This window comes from Chrysemys picta, chromosome 3 (genome assembly GCF_011386835.1).
Source record: "Chrysemys picta bellii isolate R12L10 chromosome 3, ASM1138683v2, whole genome shotgun sequence".
Lineage (NCBI taxonomy): Eukaryota > Metazoa > Chordata > Testudines > Emydidae > Chrysemys > Chrysemys picta.
In genome coordinates, this window is record NC_088793.1 from 6,911,483 (window position 1) to 6,933,482 (window position 22,000).

At 47.1% G+C, this 22,000-nt stretch overlaps 1 long non-coding RNA gene across 1 annotated transcript in view; it reads left to right on the forward strand.

Annotated features, from left to right (window-relative positions):
* Nucleotides 1-21,777, forward strand: part of LOC135982137 (uncharacterized) — a 530,422-nt gene extending 508,645 nt beyond the window's left edge. The window contains exon 2 of the long non-coding RNA XR_010599323.1: nt 18,915-21,777. This is a non-coding gene — a long non-coding RNA (uncharacterized LOC135982137). The remainder of the gene's footprint in view (nt 1-18,914) is intronic.
* Nucleotides 21,778-22,000: the final 223 nt, after the last annotated feature.

A 22,000-nucleotide genomic window follows, 5' to 3' on the forward strand; every position in this document is an offset into this window, starting at 1 on the left:
AGAAGGCGGTTCTTTAAGTGCCACCGTCAGAGAACATGTCACAGTTACCGTAATAGTTAAGCAGCACAAAAATTAACATACATTTCTGCCTAATCTGGTGACAGTATTGGCACCTTTACACGAACTGTTACAAGCAAAGAGAAAATGGAAATGGTCTAAAGAGTGTGAGTGTGCATTTAAGGAAGCAAAAAAACTGTTGATATCAGCTGAAGTTCTTATGCACTTTGATGCTTCTCTACAATTGCAATTGGCTTCTGAAACTTCATCATATGGAGTGGGGATAGTTCTTTCCCATGTTTTCCTGAATGTCCTGGAGAAAACAATTGCCTTTTCTGTGCCTCTGGGCCCAAGCCAGCTGTTTGCCTTGTTAGAAAACTGTGTAATGAATTGTGTTAGTCAAATATCTATATCTATATATCTATCTATATAGATAGATCTTAGAGAAATTAATATTATAAGGAAATATAAATGAATTTTTGCTTTTTCTGTGTGTCTCTGCTGATGTAGAATTCCTGAACTTAGTTGAAACAGCTTCAGAGTTGTGTGAAACCTCGTTTGTGTCTTACTTTGTAAAACCTTGGTCTATGTAAACAGCGGGTGAAGTGGAGTGTCATGAAGGGAATTGGTAACTTCAGGTGCCCCCAAACACAAGCTAACTAGCGAAACCCCAGGTCTCAAAAACAGACCTGTGAGATAAGAACAACTAGATGGAGCCAATGTGATTAACAGCAGAGAATAGATGACAGAAGTAGATAGATAAAAATAAGTTTTAGTAGGATAAGCAAAAATATGTTTAGGTTAGTTATTGTTCTTTATACATAAGAATGTTTTAGTCAGGGGTTCAGAATAGACAGATACACAGATAAGGTAATTAAGTCAGCTGAGTCTGCGCAAAGTTATGGAACAAGGGATAAAAGATGGGTAATTGACAGTAGGAGAGTGGAGAAGAATGGGGGAAGAACATAGAAACCAGAAATTTGAAAGGAGTCGCCCTGTCCCCAGAAGGGGTCATTTTCCCAATTATTTTTCTTGCCTTATCTGTTTTGACATATATATATTGTAGTAAGGTACCTCCTTCACCTCATCGACCTCAGTGTTTCTCCCTTGGGCAATGCGGGACGGGGTGGGGGCCTGGAGTAAATCAGTCCTACTCTAGAGGCTATTTATTCTTCACTCTGGTTTATTTCTCCGTGTTTACAAGGTGGCCCTCAGGACAGCCCCTAGTAGTTCTCTTAAAGCAAAACAACAATAAAAAAGAGCAAAATACCTTTCCCTGCTCCCTCTCCAGGGTGCTGCCTTATTACGCTGGCTTCTGGGTGCCAGTCCTTTCCCAAACAGCAAGTAACTTGGTTGTCTTCCCTATAGGGAGGAGAGACAGCCTTCCACCCAAGAAAAGCCTCTTCTCCCTGCTGCTACTAAGCTTGCTGCAGCTTGTGTCTCATCCGTCCTCTCGCTCTCACCAGAAGAGGGGATTTTAAAGGTCAGTGGCAGCCCTTAATTGCACTCAGGTGTCTCTAATTAACCTGAGATGACCTCTTTTCAGTTCATAGGCCTTCATCATCTTTTACCCTTGCATTTTTCTTTCTTCAGTTCATCTATTTCAGGTGGGCATGGTCTGTTATAACCCTCCATCCAAGCCGGTACTATCCGAAGCTTTCCATGGCCTAGTTTACTGAGAGGCATTCCTTCTCCACTACCGCTTACTTCTGGTCTCTGGGAAGGAGTTTCCTACTGAAGTACCAGACTGGGTGTGCTCCCTCTCCTACCATTTGAGAAAGTACGGCTCCAAACCCTACTCCGGAGGCATCTGCTTGTAGTATGAACTCGATAGCCAATTAGCTCATTTTATTATTTAATTGTGTTATTGTCATGGTGAACTCCTATGCTATTTCGTATATTATCAATGTGTGATTAATAGAGATAAGTAGGATAGGAGTATAGAACTGACGAGTATTTAGGAGTGATGAGTGTGTATTAGGTATATAAGTAAAGCAAGGCTGTAATGCAAGGTCTACAGGCTAAGGCCTGTAAGATTTGATTAAATGATTAAAGGTCTAGAAAGCATGACCTATGAGGGAAGATTGAAAAAATTGGGTTTGTTTAGTCTTGAAAAGAGAAGACTGAGAGGGGACATGATAACAACAGTTTTCAAGTACATAAAAGGTTGTTAAAAGGAGGAGGCAGAAGAATTATTCTTCTTAACCTCTGAGGATAGAACAAGAAGCAATGGGTTTAAACTGCAGCAAGGGAGGTCTAGGTTGGACATGAGGAAAAACTTCCTAATTGTCAGGGTGGTTAAGCACTGGAATAAATTGCCCAGGGAGGTTGTGGAATCTCCATCATTGGAGATTTTTCAGAGCAGGTTGGACAAACACCTGTCAGGGATGGTTTAGATAATACTTAGTCCTGCCATGAGTGCAGGGGACAGGACTAGATGACCTCTCAAGGTCCCTTCTAGTCCTATGATTCTATGATTTCAGCTTAGCCACACTAGGCTCCAGGCTTAAGGACATGTTGACCTAAGACTGACCCTATGCCAATCAAACCACAAGATTACTGTAAAGGATATGCCAATAGGTGATGTTATGGAACAATAGATTGCAATGTGCCCATCTAGACCACAAGATACCTGATTGGGGCATCATGGAAAGTTCTGTTCTGACGTAAATGTTAATAAGATGCTAATAAGAAAAGAGAGAACTAAGAGAACAATCTATGGAAAGTGAGACACCTCAAAATTTATGGGGTGCGGAAATTCAGATAAGGAAAAGGAAGGTTGAAACCCTCATGTATATTCAGAAGGTGTTAGGCATGGTCAGGACAAGATAAAAGAGGTTCCTTGGTTGAGGAAAGTTGGGAAGATCCCAGCAGGAACCACCCCTCTATTGATGACCACGTGTTGAGAGATCCACCAGACTCTAATATCTTTGGATATGTGAGAATGAATATAGAATTGGTTATTGCTTGGACTCTCTCAAGTTGTGTAGATGTGTATGTGAGTGTAACTTACAACTTAAAAGTAAAAAATCTTGTTTGTATTATAAATGTGTCTGTGGTCCCTGTATTTGTTCTTCACATGCTCCCAATCTAAGAGATTGGTCTGAAAACTGTAGCATCACAGGTGCCAAGCTCACTCCCTACGGACACCATAGTTTAACACAAGAATATCCTGGAAAAATCATGGAGCAGGTCCTCAAGGAATCAATTATGAAACATTTAGAGGAGAGGAAAGTGATCAGGAACAGTCAGCATGGATTCACCAAGGAGACGTCGTGCCTAACTAACCTAATTGCCTTCTATGATGAGATAACTGGCTCTGTGGATGAGGGGAAAGCAGTGGATGTGTTATTCCTTGACTTTAGCAAAGCTTTTGATACGGTCTCCCACAGTATTCTTGCCGCCAAGTTAAAGAAGTATGGGCTGGATGAGTGGACTGTAAGGTGAATAGAAAGCTGGCTAGATCGTCGGGCTCAACGGGTAGTGATCAATGGCTCCATGTCTAGTTGGCAGCCGGTTTCAAGCGGAGTGCCCCAAGGGTCGGTCCTGGGGCCGGTTTTGTTTAATATCTTTATTAATGATCTGGAGGATTGTAACAGAGGGTCCTGTGGCACCTTTAAGACTAACAGAAGTATTGGGAGCATAAGCTTTCATGGGTAAGAACCTCACTTCTTCAGATGCAAGTAATGGAAATCTCCAGAGGCAGGTATAAATCAGTATGGAGATAATGAGGTTAGTTCAATCAGGGAGGGTGAGGTGCTCTGCTAGCAGTTAAGGTGTGAACACCAAGGGAGGAGAAACTGCTTCTGTAGTTGGAAAGCCATTCACAGTCTTTGTTTAATCCTGATCTGATGGTGTCAAATTTGCAAATGAACTGGAGCTCAGCAGTTTCTCTTTGGAGTCTAGTCCTGACGTTTTTTTGCTGTAAGATGGCTACCTTTACATCTGCTATTGTATGGCCAAGGAGGTTGAAGTGTTCTCCTACAGGTTTTTGTATATTGCCATTCCTGATATCTGACTTGTGTCCATTTATCCTCTTGCGTAGTGACTGTCCAGTTTGGCCAATGTACATAGCAGAGGGGCATTGCTGGCATATGATGGCATATATAACATTGGTGGACGTGCAGGTAAATGAGCCGGTGATGTTGTAGCTGATCTGGTTAGGTCCTGTGATGGTGTTGCTGGTGTAGATATGTGGGCAGAGTTGGCATCGAGGTTTGTTGCATGGGTTGGTTCCTGAGTTAGAGTTGTTATGGTGCGGTGCGTGGTTGCTGGTGAGAATATGCTTAAGGTTGGCGGGTTGTCTGTGGGCAAGGACTGGCCTGCCTCCCAAGGTCTGTGAAAGTGAGCGATCATTGTCCACGATGGGTTGTAAATCACTGATGATGCGTTGGAGAGGTTTAAGCTGAGGACTGTAGGTGATAGCCAGTGGAGTTCTGTTGGTTTCTTTTTTGGGCCTGTCTTGTAGCAGGAGGCTTCTGGGTACACGTCTGGCTCTGTTAATTTGTTTCTTTATTTCCTTGTGTGGGTATCGTAGTTTTGAGAATGCTTGGTGAAGATCTTGTAGGTGTTGGTCTCTGTCTGAGGGGTTTGAGCAGATGCGATTGTACCTCAGTGCTTGGCTGTAGACGATGGATCGTTTGGTGTGACCGGGGTGGAAGCTGGAGGCATGAAGGTAGGCATAGCGGTCGGTGGGTGGACTGCACTCTCAGCAAGTTTGCAGATGACACTAAACTAGGAGGCGTGGTAGATACACTAGAGGGCAGGGATCGGATACAGAGGGACCTAGACAAATTAGAGGATTGGGCCAAAAAAAAAAAACTGATGAGGTTCAACAAGGACAAGTGCAGAGTCCTGCACTTAGGACGGAAGAATCCCATGCACTGCTACAGACTAGGGACCGAATGGCTAGGTAGCAGTTCTGCAGAAAAGGACCTAGGGGCCACAGTGGATGAGAAGCTGGATATGAGTCAACAATGTGCTCTTGTTGCCAAGAAGGCTAATGGCATTTTGGGCTGTATAAGTAGGGGCATTGCCAGCAGATCGAGGAACGTGATCGTTCCCCTTTATTCGACATTGGTGAGGCCTCATCTGGAGTACTGTGTCCAGTTTTGGGCCCCACACTACAAGAAGGATGTGGAAAAATTGGAAAGAGTCCAGCGGAGGGCAACAAAAATGATTAGGGGTCTGGAGCACATGACTTATGAGGAGAGGCTGAGGGAACTGGGATTGTTTAGTCTGCAGAAGAGAAGAATGAGGGGGGATTTGATAGCAGCCTTCAACTACCTGAAGGGGGGTTCCAAAGAGGATGGAGCTCGGCTGTTCTCAGTGGTGGCAGATGACAGAACAAGAAGTAATGGTCTCAAGTTGCAGTGGAGGAGGTCCAGGTTGGATAGTAGGAAACACTATTTCACTAGGAGGGTGGTGAAGCACTGGAATGTGTTACCTAGGGAGGTGGTGGAGTCTCCTTCCTTGGAGGTTTTTAAGGTCCGGCTTGACAAAGCCCTGGCTGGGATGATTTAGTTGGGAATTGGTCCTGCTTTGAGCAGGGGGTTGGACTAGATACCTCCTGAGGTCCCTTCCAACTCTGATATTCTATGATTCATTGGGCAGCAGGGCTCCAACGCTGTAAGTAATTTATATGGACCCTGGGCCTCACTGCCCTGACACTTGGGGTGAGTTACATGGACTCTGGCCGCTAGGCTGTGCTACCCCACCTGCGAGGGGGGAGCTATATGGACTCTGGCCATTGGGCCGCACTGCTCCAATGCTGGGAGCAATTTATGTGGACTCTGGCCGTTAGGTCACGCTACCCCGAACAAGGGGTGATTTCATGGAGGGATCGGGCCACCCACAGAGAGGTGGGCACATGAACTTGGGAGTGGTGAGGTTCTGACACCCCATCCCACCCCTGCCACAAAGGGGCGGGGCGGTGCCAGGCCCGCCACAGAGGTTCATAGGAGATGTGGCTGTTGGCAGATGTAGCTGGGCTCACGGTGGACAGGGCATGTCCGAGTTACATGGGAAGAGGGATCCATCGGCGACGGCTGATACTGGCTCTGAGAAAACCAATCCGTTCCAGGGTGCGGATGGCTTTCTTGCAGATGGGAACCGATAGCTGAGAGTTTCCATGCATGTAAACGGTGCCATGAAGCCCTGTTGGCGGAGGGACCGTCCCTCAGATTAGATGTAAACCCAAGGCACTTGTGGTTATCAAAGAACTTTCGGTGCTTTAACCCATTTGCCCTGGGCAAACTCCATGCTGGGTAACTGCGTTCTGCCTCCCGGAATTGCCGGATTCTTCGTGTCCCACCGCGATTCAGTGCATTGGTGCTGCCTCATTCCATCCCAGCGCTGGCTACATTTCGGTGCGGGGCGAAATGATTCCGATCTAAGTGGCTTATACAACAGTAAAGTTCCTCTCCTGGGAATTCAGTGTAGTAGACAGCCTGTGGAGGATGCTCCAGGACTCCCCCGAATCTCTCACTAGAGAGAAGTACATAGTGGTGAGTAATACCTGTTTGGAGACACATGATGTAACATTGTGAAGTGCTTTGAGATCTACTGATGAAAATCCCTTTATAAGAGCTGGTATTGCTATTTATTGTTTGTTGTTAGCACTTAGATAGTGGCTCTCTCTTAGAATCGCAGAATGAACATCAATCCACGCCACCCCCTCACCCCCAGTGAGGTAGATGTTACTGTATTTTTTATCCTATGGTCCATCCTGTGGGAGGTGGATAATGAAACCTTCTGTAACTTTCACTCTATGCATCTGAAGAAGTGAGGTTTTAACCCATGAAAGCTTATGCCCAAATAAATCTGTTAGTCTTTAAGGTGCCACCAGACTCCTTGTTGTTTTTGTAGATACAGACTAACACAGCTACCCTCTGATAAATGAAACCTTGAGTCCCATTGAAACAACGTGACCCCGTCTAATCCGTTACATTGAGTCAGAAGAACATGACACCCAGAAACGCCAGGCTACAGGGTAACACAACATCAAGAATTGAACCTGGCCTGTGTCTCCTGCAGCCTAAAAAAACCCTGACATGCTTAGCACCGCTCAGTGCACAGCAGAAAGAATCCGACACTTCGGTTGCTTCCCCACCCTGAAGCCCTGCCCCTTGGCCAAGCTGGAGCTGGGCTGGGGAGCCCGGGCCCCTCCATCTGCCCAGGGTGGGGGACCCGAGAGCAGCCCCTGGGTCTGCGACTCCCCACAGCTGCTCGGGCTCCCCGGGCCGCTTGTACCTGGGCTAGGCTCCAGCTTCCTGCCTGGCCGGGGGGCAGGGCCTCAGGGGGAGGAGGAGGGGCAGAGGGCCGGACCCCTGGCGAAAAGTGGACGGGGGCCACACATATACACTTTCAAAAGTGGGAGGGCCATGGCCCCTTGGCCCCCATGTTCCGGTGCCTCTGCCTCTCGGGGCTGCAAAATATGGTGAGAAATGTGGGGTGTGGCCTGCGCATGCAGCTTTCTCTCTTTTCCCCTCTCTCTGGGAGGCTTTAAAATTAGGTATTTTTTGGTATGAAAAGCAACATTCTCGTCTTTCCCCAGGAGTCGCTCACAAGTGCAGTCTCCTCCTCCCAGGGCCGGCTCTGGCTTTTTGGCCGCCTCAAGCAAAAAAATAAATAAATAAAAATAAAACGGGGCAGCCAGAACGGCAAAGCAAAAAAAAAAACAAAAATCCTGCGGCGCGGCCGGAGCGCGGGTGCAGGGGGACCAGCTACCGGGGGGCGGGGGAGGGAGTGGGCGAGAGAGAGAGAGAAGGGGGGCGACCAGGCTACAGCGGGGCACAGCCACACGGCCCCTCCCACCATGCCGCACCCCTGCCGGCAGGGCTCCGCTCCAGTCGGCAGGGAGGGAAGGACAAGGACTGCCCTGCCGAGCTTGCTGCAGGGCGCTCCTGTCCTCCGTACGCCGCCTCCTACAGGGTGGCCGGAGCGGAACAAACAAACAAAAAAAGCGGACGTGCCACTCTAGGATAATATATTCTGGTGGTACAAGGCTGGGAGCTGGGGGGATTTGGCTGGTGCCTTCCTCTGCATGATTTGTGAGTGGCTCTGGGTTATGATTTGTGAGGGCCCCTGGCCCTGCAGCGTCATTACCAGTTCTACGCTGTTGGTAACTCCTCGGGTTGCCCCTGGGAAACCGTTGCCAATTGCACGCAGAGTGCCACCGGAGAGTCACTCAAGTTTTGTTATGAAACTAAGACCACCCCAGACTCCATCCCATCCTTCTGTAAGCCGTTGTGGTCTCGAACGGGACGTACACCATCAAACACACCCAGTGACAGCCTCCGGGGTGGCGGAACGTGCAGGGTAGCCCTGGTTTCCTCCGCTGTTTGGGGAACAACCATGCCCCTACCTGTCATCATTGTCATTGGAACTCAGACACCTCCGTTACCCGGAGAGGAACTGCAGCTGTCTCTGATCACGCCAGCAGGCAAGAATATCACACAATTCGTTGTGAACTGGGAACTGCTGAACTGGACTTTAGCTGGACGTGACTTGATTCAGCAAGGTCCCCCAGACTGGGTAATTCCATTAAAGGGCACACATGGTGACGAGCTCATGCCAGCAAATTTAAATTCACATTGCACCTGCATGTGCTCCCCTGATTGGAACTAGCCATAAGGGTTGGGATGAATGGGTAACCTGGGAATAAGTCTCAACGTTCCTTAGATTTATCCAGGAAGAGGGGTCTGTTATTGTCTATATTGGTAAAGCATGTGTGTGTGTAAGGACAAGATGTAATATTGTATTAATTAATGGACATTGGGTCCACCTATGGTGCCTTACGTTAATCGTGGTTTCTATAATGTAACCACCATTGTTAGTTGTGGTATTAAGTTTTCTGTGCCTATATGGACTGTACAACATTTAAATGCCTATCCTGAGCTCAACAAGGAGGTTTCCCCCATTTCACTGGGAATGGGTCTCATTGCCATTAAGGTAAAAACACAGGCCATCACTCTTGGTGGGAGACTTTGCTTGGGTGGAGCCCCAGAGCAACAGGTTTTTTAAATTTCATGCTTCACCCCATTGTGGTGATCATCGGTTTCCAAATTATACTAGCAATTGGTCTGGTTCTGCTGGTTTGTTGGATACAAGAACTGATGCGGCGGCTGCAATGGATGGAGGATCAGACCCGGTACCACGGAGGAAGGATGAGATGGGGATACTCGCTCAGTGCAAGCACCCCATCAATGGGGGGACTTGATACCAGACACCTCTGTGTTCTTGGGGAACCAGAGTGCAGTATCCAGCCTGACTCATGAAAGACCCCCGCCCCCTCCCCCATCCTCTGCATAAACCAAAACATATCAGAGGACAAAACTTGCAGAGAGCAGTGAAGGGTGCTGGGAGACACACCTAGACCCCTCCTGACAAGGGTGACAAGATGAAGACATCTCCATTAGCATACAGAACGGAGAGCAGAGGCAACTCCCCTAGCCTCATCTGCATGGACGATGGGACAGGAAGACATCTCAGTTTACATACAGAATGGAGAACAGAGAACCACACTGAATTCTGGGAGCAGAAAAAGCAGGGACGCACTGCATCCTGGGAATCTCTGCTCCAGATGCTAATGAACCTATGTCTGCACACACCCAGCTCAGCAATTATCAGACCAATTCTAGTAATGGTCATTCTATTACAGATTTAAAAGTCACTATCATTGGGGGAAAAAAACTTCAGAAACAGACTTCAAAGAGAAACAGCAGAACTAAAATTCATTTGCAAATTTAACACCATTAATCTGGGCTTGAATAGGGACTGGGAGTGGCTGGCTCATTACAGAAGCAGCTTTTCCTCTCCTGGAATTGACACCTCCTCATCTATTATTGGGAGTGGACTACTCCTTGTTATTCCAGAAGGATGTTCTCAATGAAAGAGAAGTCAGAAAAAAGCCTCAAGAATGATTCAAAGGTTAAAAACCTGCCTCTTAGTGAGAGACTCCCCGAGCTCAATCTCTTTCGCTTAACGAAGAGAAGGTTACGGGGTGACTCGGTCACAGTCTCTAAGTACCTACATGGGGTGCTGGGTGTTAGGATAGAGATATTCAGGCCTGTCTGCAAAGGCCTATACTTTACGAATTTAGGTGTATTCTTATCACTTAGCTGGTTATCGAGGTAAAAAAAAGGTGATTTTAATTCTTTTTTTTTAGGTGCAAGGGACAGTCTGAGGCTCTGTTCTTAGGCTAAGTGAGGCCTTCGGCTAAGCAGCAGAGGCAGCCCTAAGCTGAGAAGTGACCGGTCTCATCCTCACATCCCAGACTAGTCCCATGGAAATAAGGTGCTATTGGCTGTTAGGAATCCAATCCTGTCCTGATATTCCTGTCACCTCCAGAGAAAGGGAAGAGCCTAGAAGATGTAAAAGGAAACTTAGTTTAATAGCATCCTGTCTGGCAAGAACTCACTTATCAATAGCTGGGGTGTAAAATTCTTGCTTCTGTATTGTTTTGTATGTTTATTTGCATGGTCTGTTTGGTTCTGTAATTGTTTCTGTCTGCTGTATAATTAATTTTGTTGGGTTTGTTAAGGTGGTGGGATATCATTGGTTAAAGAACCATGTTACAGTATGTTAGAATTGGTTAGTTAAATTTCAGTAACATGATTGGTTAAGGTATAGCTAAGCACAACTCAAGTTTTACTATATAGTCTGCAGTCAATCAGGAAGTAAGGGGGGGGCGAATGGGAACAGGGAATGGGGGTGGGGGAATTGGAATCATGTTTTGCTAAGGGGGGAATAGGAACAGTGAATGGGAACAGGGATGGCTCTGTGGTGTCAGAGCTGGGAAGGGGGACACTGAGGAAGGAAACTGGAATCATGCTTGCTGGAAGTTCACCCCAATAAACATCGAATTGTTTGCACCTTTGGATTTCGGGTATTGTTGCTCTCTGTTCATGCGAGAAGGACCAGGGAAGTGAGAGGGTGAAGGAATAAGCCCCCTAACATCTTGGTGCCATGACTCAGATGCATCGCATCGGATAGGTGAGTGGCAGCCTGTAAGTCCCCCCTCCCCCAACAGTCCGCACAGCTCTGCTTGGAGGGGGTATAGCGAACTCTCGTGATGGTAGTTGCGGGTTCTGGCAAGCCAGGGAAAAGGGTTTTTTGGATAAATGGATAAGGAAGAACCAGGGCCCATACCAGGAGCAGCGGTCAGCCTGGGATGAGATTAAAAAGGAAATGGATGCAGTGTTAGGGGACCCAGAGGGATGGGGTGGCTGAGGAGCCCCCCCTCCTTTGGTATCTGGGTAGTGGAAGAAGGTCCCTGCCCATGGGGACTGGATGCCCTCCAGGGAAAGGAGGCACTTCAGCCCACTTGTGAGAGGTTTGAAGTGAGGGCAGCATTATGGGAAGCTGCCACTAAACTTTCAAGGTTGGTGCTCTTTCAGCCAGGGCTGCTGAAGGGGTGTAAATTAGTTCGGGTGGTTAAAGATGATTTGGCCCATCAGGGTTTAGAGTCAGAAGCAGAGTTAACAGACCAGCTTTAGAGACAGGAGCTGGGACTTGGTCCTGGGGAAGTGGAGGAAAAAAGAAAAGGTTTCAACCTGAAAAATGGCCGGGTTTGCAGGAGCAGGTAACGACCCCCACTCTTCTCCCAGAGCCAGGCTGAGAACCTGGGGGGAAGGGTTCCCAACTGTTCCAACCCGGGGAGTCTACTCTTGGTTCAGCGCTAACTGTATCCTTTTCTTCTTTTCCTTCTTCTTTCTCTCAGTTTACTTAATTTGCTGCTGGGAGCCTGTACTTTAAACTGACCTGACCGGCTTCATTGGTTTCTTTCCACCTCTCCCCCTCCTCTCCCCCGGCCTGTCCACACTTTTGTTTTTCTGAAGTTTTAATGGAGGGGACTTTGGATACTTATGTGAAATGTTTTTGGTGGTTTGTTTTGTTTGGGACAAAGTACGACGGAGGTCTGCTGTGTGGAAGCAGAGAAAGAACTGACAGGAAGGAACTGCAATGCATGACAGTTCGTTAGCAAGAGTCAGGCTAACTGTAACCCTAATAACGCGAGATTTGTAGAAGTGAGGATTGTGTGAGGCGGGTGGGAAAGAACTGTGTGAGAAGTTGTTGCGACCTTGGGTAGATAAGGTATAGAAAATATTGCATGTAGGCGAGAGTCAAAAGAAGTGAGAAAAATAAGATATCAAGCTGGCCTATGTATAAACAAAATGCAGCTGTTCCTCATTATTATCTGTAATGAAAGGTATAAATGCTTGCTGTAATTGGTTACCTGAGAGACACCTGCTTAGCTCTCTCCCTCTGCGCAACTGTGAGAGAAATAAAGCATCTGACTTGCTGTACCCAAACAAAAAGTGAGAACTGTGTTTTTCTCCGACAATTTGGGGGCTCGTCCGGGATGGCAACGCCCACTGAGGCAACGGCAGCTGCTACGGATCGTTCCCCTTCGAACCCCATGGCGCCAGAATAGAGGTAAGAGACCTTTTGAAATCTCTATTGGGGTGTCGGAGGAGGACTGTCCGTGGGGCCGTCTGTCCCTGTTGGGCTCATGCCATCCGAACTTATTGACTGTGCAACAAGGTCAGATGCTGAGCGGCGTAGGGGAATTGTTTGCTGCCCCCTGTATGCATATGCGAGGTACATAGGTTTGCACCGGTGTTGAGGGGTTGTTACCGCCTCAGGAGGGGTTGTTACTGCCTCGAGTGATGCATCGAGGTACTTGGGAATAGTACATGGAATAAGGCCTTGGTGTGTGTGTGTGTGTGTGTGTACACCAGTGTGAATTGAGTGTTACCGGAAGACGCCTAGAGTACTCTGCGAAGTCTTTTGGCTCGTGACCAGAACTACTCTTACGCAAGCCCGGTAACTAGAGGATCTTTTAGGAGATCCGACCCATGGTGGGCTGACTCGGCCTGGCATCGTCCGGCGAGGAGGCTACCTGGGTCTAGGAATGTGTGAACCCATCTTCCCTCCCCTTTTCCTCTCTGTATGAGCCACTGACAGTCTGATCATCTCACGGGATGCAACAGAGTAAGCGGCGCCGTCTCTCTGAGACTAGCCGACGCTCTTTACTGAAGGGAGGTGTAGGAGGTCATGGCTATCCTCGTTAGTCTCTCCTGTGTGAGTACCCTGTAGGGAGAGATCCTTAGTTTATAAGCCGCTAGCGCGGACAGGGCATCCTCCTCCCTGTGTGTGTGATTGGAAGATGAGTGGGGGACAATCTAAGCAATCCCTTTCACCCCCTAAGGGTACCCCAGCTTATTTCATGTACGTACATTATGGTCCGACAACCTGCAGGTATTTAGATCATTGGAATCTTTACACGCGTGCAAATCCATCTAAACAATGCCCACTAGAAGGTACCTTCGATTTAGATAAACTTAAATACCTCAAAGAAACCCTGGCTTCGCCAAAAGCCTCTGATACACACTGGGAGCAATTTGTCTGTTGGTGGGAGGAAGCAACAAAGAGACTCCACGAGTCTCGGGTGCGGAGTCTAAAGGACTCCCAGGAAAAATTAAAAGCCCAAGTACACCATTTACAACTTAAATGTAAGACATCCGGCTGTCTTCCCGCTCGAGCAATTCCTTCTGCTCCTCTTTATCCTCTTCCCCCTCGAGCAATTCCTTCTGCTCCTCTTTATCCCCAGTTAGTTAGGGCTGAGAGTGAGGAGGAAACTGCTGAGGACATTGTCGATTTTTTCAGTAACATTCAGCAGCAGCAGCCGGTGCCGCCTCCTCCCCCTCCGCTGCCTGGGTCTGCTAACGAACCTCACCCGGCAGTGCCAGCTTCACCACCGCGTGTATCAGCTGCACACATTGTTCTTTCTTCTCCTAGGAGAGAATCCTGCTCTTCACCACAAAGGAGTGATTCTGATCTTCCCAGTAGCTCCCCCGACTCTGGTCCTTCTGAGGAGGCTACCCTTTACTTTACTAGAAGCCTAGCCCAGACACTCCAGGATCCTTTAAGAGAACTGCCCGGGACTGCAGGACAGTTGGTTACAGTGCATGCCCCGTGGTCACCAGGAGAGCTGAGAACCTTGGTGAAGGAATTTCCTAATGTTAGGGAGGAGCCAGAAAAATTTAGAGACGAGCTCCGGACAGTGGTTCAGTGTTATAATCCATCTTGGGCAGACATTAATCAACTCTTGCAGATGGTTATGCCAGCCGAAGTTCGACAACGGCTTACCAGACAGGCAGCTTGGCCAGGGGCCGACCCTGGAATTGACCGTGATTTAAGAGAGGCTAGGGACCATCTCTTAAATTCTATTACGGAAGTCTGCCCTAAGAAGACAGATTGGACAAAGATTACCCACTGTAAACAGAATAAAGGAGAGTCCCCTGCTGATTATCTGGATAGACTGACTAAGGTTTTTGAACAACATTCGGGAATCACTCAGCCAGCTGAAAATGCCAGAGAGGCAGTAGGGGCTGCTTTCGTTCAGGGACTCTTACCGAAGATTCAGCAGCAGTTAAGAACTATCTGTATTGGCTGGCAAACGAAACCCCTTTCTGAACTGGTGACAGTCGCCAATCATTGTGCAGCTTGCATAGAGCAGAAGAAAGAGAATACTGAAACTAAATGTTTGGCCTTGCAGTTAAAAATTTATCAAAACCAGGGCCGTGGGGGAATGAAAGGAGGCCGAGGACGAGATTGCAGGCGAGGAAGAGGGAAAGGTCCCTCGGATCCTGCCCAGTCCAGGTACACTGCATGCTACATTTGTGGCCAAGAGGGATACTGGAAAAATGCGTGCCCAGCCCGATTATCTCAGAACCCTCCACCTCCTTTCCCAAATCCTGAAGCGTCTACTTTTACCCCACCAACTACCTCTGACTAGGACAGCCTGAGGGAACGTAACTGCATCATGAAGCCTTTAATTCCCATTAATCAAGAAGGTCCCTATGTAAATTGTGAAATTGCAGGACAATCTGTTACTTGTCTTGTGGATACTGGAGCTAGTAGATCTGCTCTAAGATCCTCGGAGTTTCCCTCTGTTCCTTTGTCAACTTTGTCTGTAAATGCCGTTGGCATTTCAAATCAACCTGTTTCGCATCCTGTCACAAAACCCCTTGCGGTTTCACTAGGGCCCCTTGCTAACAAGCGTGCCTTTTTGCTCAGCCCCTCCTCTCCTGTGAATTTGCTGGGAAGGGATCTTTTGTGTAAATTAGGCTGTACTATCTATTGCACACCCGATGGCGTATTCTTACAGGTTCCTGATGAGAATACCAATCTAGTGTTGGCGACACTCCACATAGCGGAGCCAGCTAAATTACCAACAACTCTTAGCCCTGACCTTGTGCATTTGTTGTCACAAGTTCCCCCCCATCTCTGGTCTCGGCATGCAAACGAAGTGGGACAGATTCGGACAGCTGAACCGGTTAAGATTTTTGTTGATCCTTCTAAAGCTTTGCCAAGGGCTCCCCAATACCCTCTGCGTCCTGAGGCAGAGGAAGGTATAGCCCCAGTAATGGAGTCTTTATTACAGCAGGGTATTAGTGTTGCCACCACCAGTTCTTGTAATACTCCTATCTTCCCTGTAAAGAAGCCAGGAAAGAACACCTATTGGTTTGTTCAAGATCTCCGCGCGATTAATGCTGTTGTTTTACCTTCCTTTCCTGTGGTTCCAAATCCAGCTACAATTCTTTCTTGTATTCCCCCTTCAGCTACTCACTTTACTGTTGTGGACCTTTGTTCAGCTTTCTTTTCTATCCCTATTCACCCTGAGAGTCAGTATCTGTTTGCCTTTACCTATAAAGGACGCCAGTACACCTGGACTCGGTTACCCCAAGGGTTTACTGAGTCCCCATCCTTGTTTTCCCAGATCCTGAAGAAGGATCTGGACGATGTGTTTTTTCCAGGTAAATCAGTGCTTATACAGTATGTGGATGATCTCTTGCTGGCATCCCTCTCTTTTGAATCTTGTAAAGCTGATACTTTGATTCTTTTGACTGCTTTAGCTGCTCAGGGTCACAAGGCATCCCAGGAAAAACTCCAGCTGTGTCAGCCCAGGGTTCATTACCTTGGTCATGATATTTCTCCTAGTACTCATCATTTATCAGATTCTCGGATTTCAGCTATTCTAAATATGCCTAGGCCTGGTACTGTTTCTCAAATGCGTACATTTTCTTGGCATGACTGGGTACTGCAGACAGTGGATTTTAGGCTATGCAACAATGATTAAACCCTTACAGGATCTGACTAAGTCAGGTACCCCTGAGCCTCTTCCTTGGTCTCCAGAGGCGGAACGAGCTTTTGTTGCTATCAAGCAAAGCCTGTCCAGTGCACCGGCCCTGGGACTTCCTGATTATGCTAAACCCTTCACTCTTTTCTGTCATGGGCGTAATGGGTTTGCTTTGGCTGTACTAACGCAAAGGCACGGAGACAAACACCGTCCCATTGCTTATTACAGAACTGCCCTAGACGCTGTGGCAGCTGGGTTCCCCCCTTGCCTGCGGGCTGTGGCTGCAACGGCCCTTGCTGTTCAGGTATCCGAATCTACTTGGGATCTCCTTGGATTGTTGCTGTTCCTCACGCTGTGGCCGCTCTCTTGTTAAAATCTAAGACACAGCATCTATCCACTTCTCGTCTCACAAAATATGAGCTTGTCTTGTTGTCTTCGTCTCATATTACTTTGGCTCGTTGCCCCGTTCTAAATCCTGCCTCCTTGTTGCCTGGGCCAGAGGACGGAGACCCACATGACTGTGTGTCTGTGACATCGGTCCTCTCCCGTCCAAGAGATGATTTGCTAGATGTGCCTTTGCAAAATCCTGATCTTATTTACTTGGTGGATGGTTCGTGCTTGCGAGATTCTAAGGGTCAATTGGTTGCTGGTTATGCTGTGTGCTCTGCCCATGCTGTTATTGAAAGTGCTTTCCTTCCTTCTGTGTTTTCTTCTCCAGTGGCTGAACTTGGGGCTTTAACTCGAGCCTGCATTCTAGCTCAGGATCAAGCAGTTACAATTTATACAGACTCTCGTGATGCTTTTGGAGTGGGACATGATTATGGGTTGCTCTGGAAGTATAGAGGTTTCCTTACATCCACTGGTTCTCCTATTAAGAACAGTCTGTATGTCTCTGCTCTTCTGGACGCCCTTGTATTGCCCAAAGCTATCGCTGTTGTTAAAGGTACAGCTCACCAGACCCCTCATGATGAAGTTACCCGTGGAAAGGCTTTGGCAGACTCTGCAGCCAAAGCCGCGGCCCTTTCTGCACCTCAGGTGGAATATACTTGTGCTTTGATTGAGCAGCCTCCACTAGCCTCCCTTGAGGATCTGGCCAAGATCCAGGAAGCGGCACCAGCAGCCGAGAAGGGTTTTTGGAGTGCTAATGGCTGGATTCTACACCCTGACCATCTTTGGCGTGCCCCAGCTGGTTGCCTGGTTGCCCCGAAGATGCTAATGCCCTATCTTGCTCGTGTATACCATGGAATGGCTCACGTGAGCAAAGGGGGGATGGTTGCTGCAGTTAACCGAGATTGGTGTGCGTTCGGTTTCCCAGTCATTGCACATCACTACTGTCAACAATGTGTGATTTGTCAGCAGCCTAACATTGGGAAAGCTGTTCAAGTTAGGCAGGCAGCTCCCCCTCCCCCTTGGGGACCTTTTGTAAATATTCAGATTGATTTTAGTCAACTGTCTAACTGTTGTGGTGATGAATATGTATTGGATGTATTTTCAAATTGGGTTGAAGCTTTTCCCTGCAGGAAAGCAGATGCCAGGACTGTTGTGAAACTTCTGCTTCAAGATTTTGTACCCCGATTTGGCATCCCTGTGAGTATCAACAGTGACCGTGGAACTCATTTTACTGGACAGATTGTAAAGGAGTTATGTGCAGCTTTGTAGATCCAACACAACCTTCGCTGCCCCCACCACCCGCAGTCTGCCGGGGCAGTGGAACGCCAGAATGGAATTCTGAAAAATAAACTGGCCAAGATTTGTGCTGAAACAAACTTAAAGTGGCCAGACGCCCTTCCTCTGGCACTAAGGAGTATGAGAGCCACTCCCAATCGAAAGACTGGACTCAGCCCTCATGAGATTTTGACAGGGCGCCCGATGCGACTACCAACTGCGCCCCCACTGACCCTAGCTAGATGGACATTCGTTTAATAGATGACACAAGGCTTAAGTATTGTCAGGCACTAATGAAATGTGTTAAGTCTTTTTATACACAGGTGAAAGACGCACTACCCAAGGATCCTGTGCAGCCCTGCCACTCGCTGGAACCAGGAGACTGGGTCTACATAAAGGTCCATCAGCGAAAGACTGCCCTGGCTCCACGCTGGAAGGGCCCTTTCCAAGTCCTGTTAACCACCAACACTGCTGTGAAGTGCCAAGGACTGCCCACCTGGACCCAGGCTTCTCACTGCAAAAAGCCCCCTCCACCTGGAGAGGATTCTCCAGCTGATGATGTTGTACTTAAAGTACTTTCACAGGATCTTTTCAGGGGGAATAAGGCAGAACGCCACATTTATTAGTAATACATGTATTCATTAACACTGTATTATATGCATATAATATATTACACTTACGCTCACACACACACACACACACAAACCCATTCCGTCTTGTTGTTACCAATTAGTTGCTCCCCTTAACTTCACTGGCCAGGTGAGTTAGATGGGGGAGGGGGTGGAGCCGGGCTTCTGCCGATCCGGATCGATGCTCCCATGTTGACAAGACGAGACCCGGGGTCCTCTGCAAGACACCTCACTTTTATAGCAGCTTTCCTCTTATGCAAATCTGTACCAGATTCAAACTCTGTGTCTGTGTTCATTGGTCCTTTGTGCTGCTTTCTTTTGAGTGTTGTCCCAATGCTGCAAAGAGGGTGTTTCCAAAAGAAGGAGCTTGCTTCTAACCCCCGAGGCCGTCAGTATGTCTGCTTGTCTTTAATGAGCCCACTTGACACGTTTTATTGTCCTTGGGTCTGGCTCCCAGCCCCTCTCCAACAGTTGAGGCTGTCTGGAGGTGCTGCCTTCCATGCCTTGCTCATCCACACCTCATTCATTCAACAGGGCAATTGATTAAGAGTGGGGGGGTGAGAGCTCTTGTTCTACTGCTAGCAAAAAGAAATTTTCTTCTATCTTATTTTATCCTTAGGGGCTATAATATTATACCAAGGGTAATGCAAAGTTTCTAAATGAGGCTTCGATACAAAGTTCCATGAAAACAGAGGTCACACGTGGGTAGACCCACCACAAGGTTATATGAAGAGGCACAATGTAAAGTCATATGAAAATTATCAGAGATTGATCTACAATGATCAGCCTATTTCTCCTGCTAGCTCTGCTGTGCCTTCTGGACAGCAGGGAAGGAGGACAAGGTGAAGTGCTAGTAACCTCTCCCTTGTCCACTGACAGATCTACAATGCCTTTGAATTTTTTTAAAGGAATCACACCAGTACAGGGTGAAGTGCTAGTAACCTCTCCCCTGTACTATGTTGAATCACAACTACTTTTGGAGAAGAAAAGAAGAAACACTCGCTCTGCTAAAACCACCAAAGTCCAGGGATTCCTGACTACAAGAGACATTAAGAACTGGTCCTGGTGGACGAGACAGAGCATTGTTTATTGGCAAGGAGGGAATTGTGGGGATCGTTCCTGGGAATGCGGGGTCCAGTGGTGGGGTGGATTTTTTCCAGGATCAGGGCTCTGTGCTTATGGACAGGTACCTTCAGGATGCACTGCCCTCCCTAATTGGCTTTCAGATGACGAATATCAAAAACGCCTTGCCACCACGAAGACTACGCCCACCACTAGTCCCTTGACCCCTGCCATCACCACTGTAACTTACCCAGATACAAACAGTACTGTATATTCCAATGAAACCCATTGGCCAAGGCTTTCACATCTTAGTGATTTACTGAAATTTTGTTCAGAGAAATTATTTTTTAAAGTTCAGGATAATGTATATGAGCGAACAATTGAATGGAAAACAAATGGATCAGTAGAGATAGAAGTACATGATATCACTACCAGTGAACCCCAAGAATTAATAATTGCAATTGATGGATTCTATAGTGAAGTAGATATGATGGCTGTTCCTGGAATTTGTACTGTGTTAAATGAGAGAGGCCCTTATTGTTATTTGGTCACCCAACTAGTGAATAATCAAACAAATACCCAAAGAGTTTGTTCTGCCACTGGAAATTTTACCTGCATAGAAATTATTCCAGTGACTAATAATGTGACCTGTACCTTATTGCAATACACCCCCTCTTATGCCATTAATATTAATGCCTCCCGGAAGTACATAAAGGTGTTCAACCAACAGATGTGGTATAGTACTACACCAAAGAGAGATGTATTAGGATATCGGTGGACTGTGATTAACACAACATTAGGGACTGTTAAATTTTCATTACCCTTATCCAGTTTCCAGATTACCTCTACATACTCAAATTGTTCACAGGGGGCTGCCATTAGATTAGCACAACAGAGGGCTTGGGTTATTTCTTCTAGAAAGAAGAGAGACTTGACCTGATCCCTGTGGGATGGGGCCAATAGTGCAGCAGCAGTGTGGAATATTTTTAAGAACCAAGAACATGATGAGAAATTGGGCCAACTAGAGAAGGCCATTGGCCTTGTTTCTGGAGCACAACTAACCCAGGTACAGGCTGGAGTTGGTGAGTTACATGTTATTTCCGCCCTTAGTTCTATGACCCAGAAGTTGCTGACAGAGATGGTATTGAATATCACTGAGGCTGGGAAGGCATTGCAGTGGGATCTAGCATGTTCAGAGATTCAGGATTTCCTGAATGACCAGCTAATGGACATTCGGAATGATCTAGAGCACCAGGCTTGGCCCACTGCCCTTACAGACACATCAGGAGTACCATCTGATCTGTGGCCATGGAGACATACTTGGAGACTTTCTGGGTGGAAGTGCGGACGTTCTCAATGCTCCTTCCAAGCATATGGACCGGTTCAGGGGGTGTGGGCTCCCACATACCGTATCCTGCCGGGTCCATGGGGAGGATGCATGTGGGATTGGGTAATTCACCGAGACATCTGGGAAATTAGACCACCTGGTATGCCCAATCGATTTTTAGTCAGTGCTCCTGGGATTACACCTGACATTTGGATGGGGTTAGGAAGTCAATGGACATTTTGGCCATTAGAACCCCCACAGCTTCAGTGTATACGTAAACTGAAGCCAGGAGAAGTTGTCACTGTTTATGACTACGTTTGCTGGGAGGGTAGGGGACAAGGAACTACCCTGACAGGACACTTACTTTTTCAAGCTAATGATAGCTGTGTGTATGTTAATGCCACCACATTGCAAGACATGCATTTTAATCTCACTACCACTGCAGGCAATCATATTATTTACTGGCCTGCAGATAGAGTTTTCCAAGTAGCCCTTAGGTTCCAGATACCCTTTAATTGGACTAGTTTAGTACCTGATCGATTTCAGAATTTGTTTTCACTGTTACCAGAGATTCAGGAAATCTCTGAAGTACAAGGGCAAATTCACATGCTTCAAAATATATATCAAGTTGAAAAGTGTGCCTATCAGACAGCTTATAGAGTATCCACTTTATGTACTAAGTATGATGTACTGTGTTTTATGACTAAGACTGTACAACAACCCCAGTACAGTATTGCTATGGGAATGTTATTGCTTGTATTGCTATTAGTTAACTTATTGTTGTTGTAAGAGACGTAATAATAGTAATACCTTTCATGTTCATGCTAATCATGCATTGTCATTACATCCAATCAGAACCCCTAAGATTGAAGCATCTGATGTAGAATCTGAAGTCCAGGACTTAATGCAAATAGAGATTTGAGAATGTTTGTTGTACTAGTAGTACAAAAGGGGGGGTTGTGGAAGCAGAGAAAGAACTGACAGGAAGGAACTGCAATGCATGACAGTTGGTTAGCAAGAGTCAGGCTAACTGTAACCCTAATAACGCGAGATTTGTAGAGGCGAGGATTGTGTGAGGAGGGTGGGAAAGAACTGTGTGAGAAGTTGTTGCGACCTTGGGTAGATAAGGTATAGAAAATATTGCATGTAGGCGAGAGTCAAAACAAGTGAGAA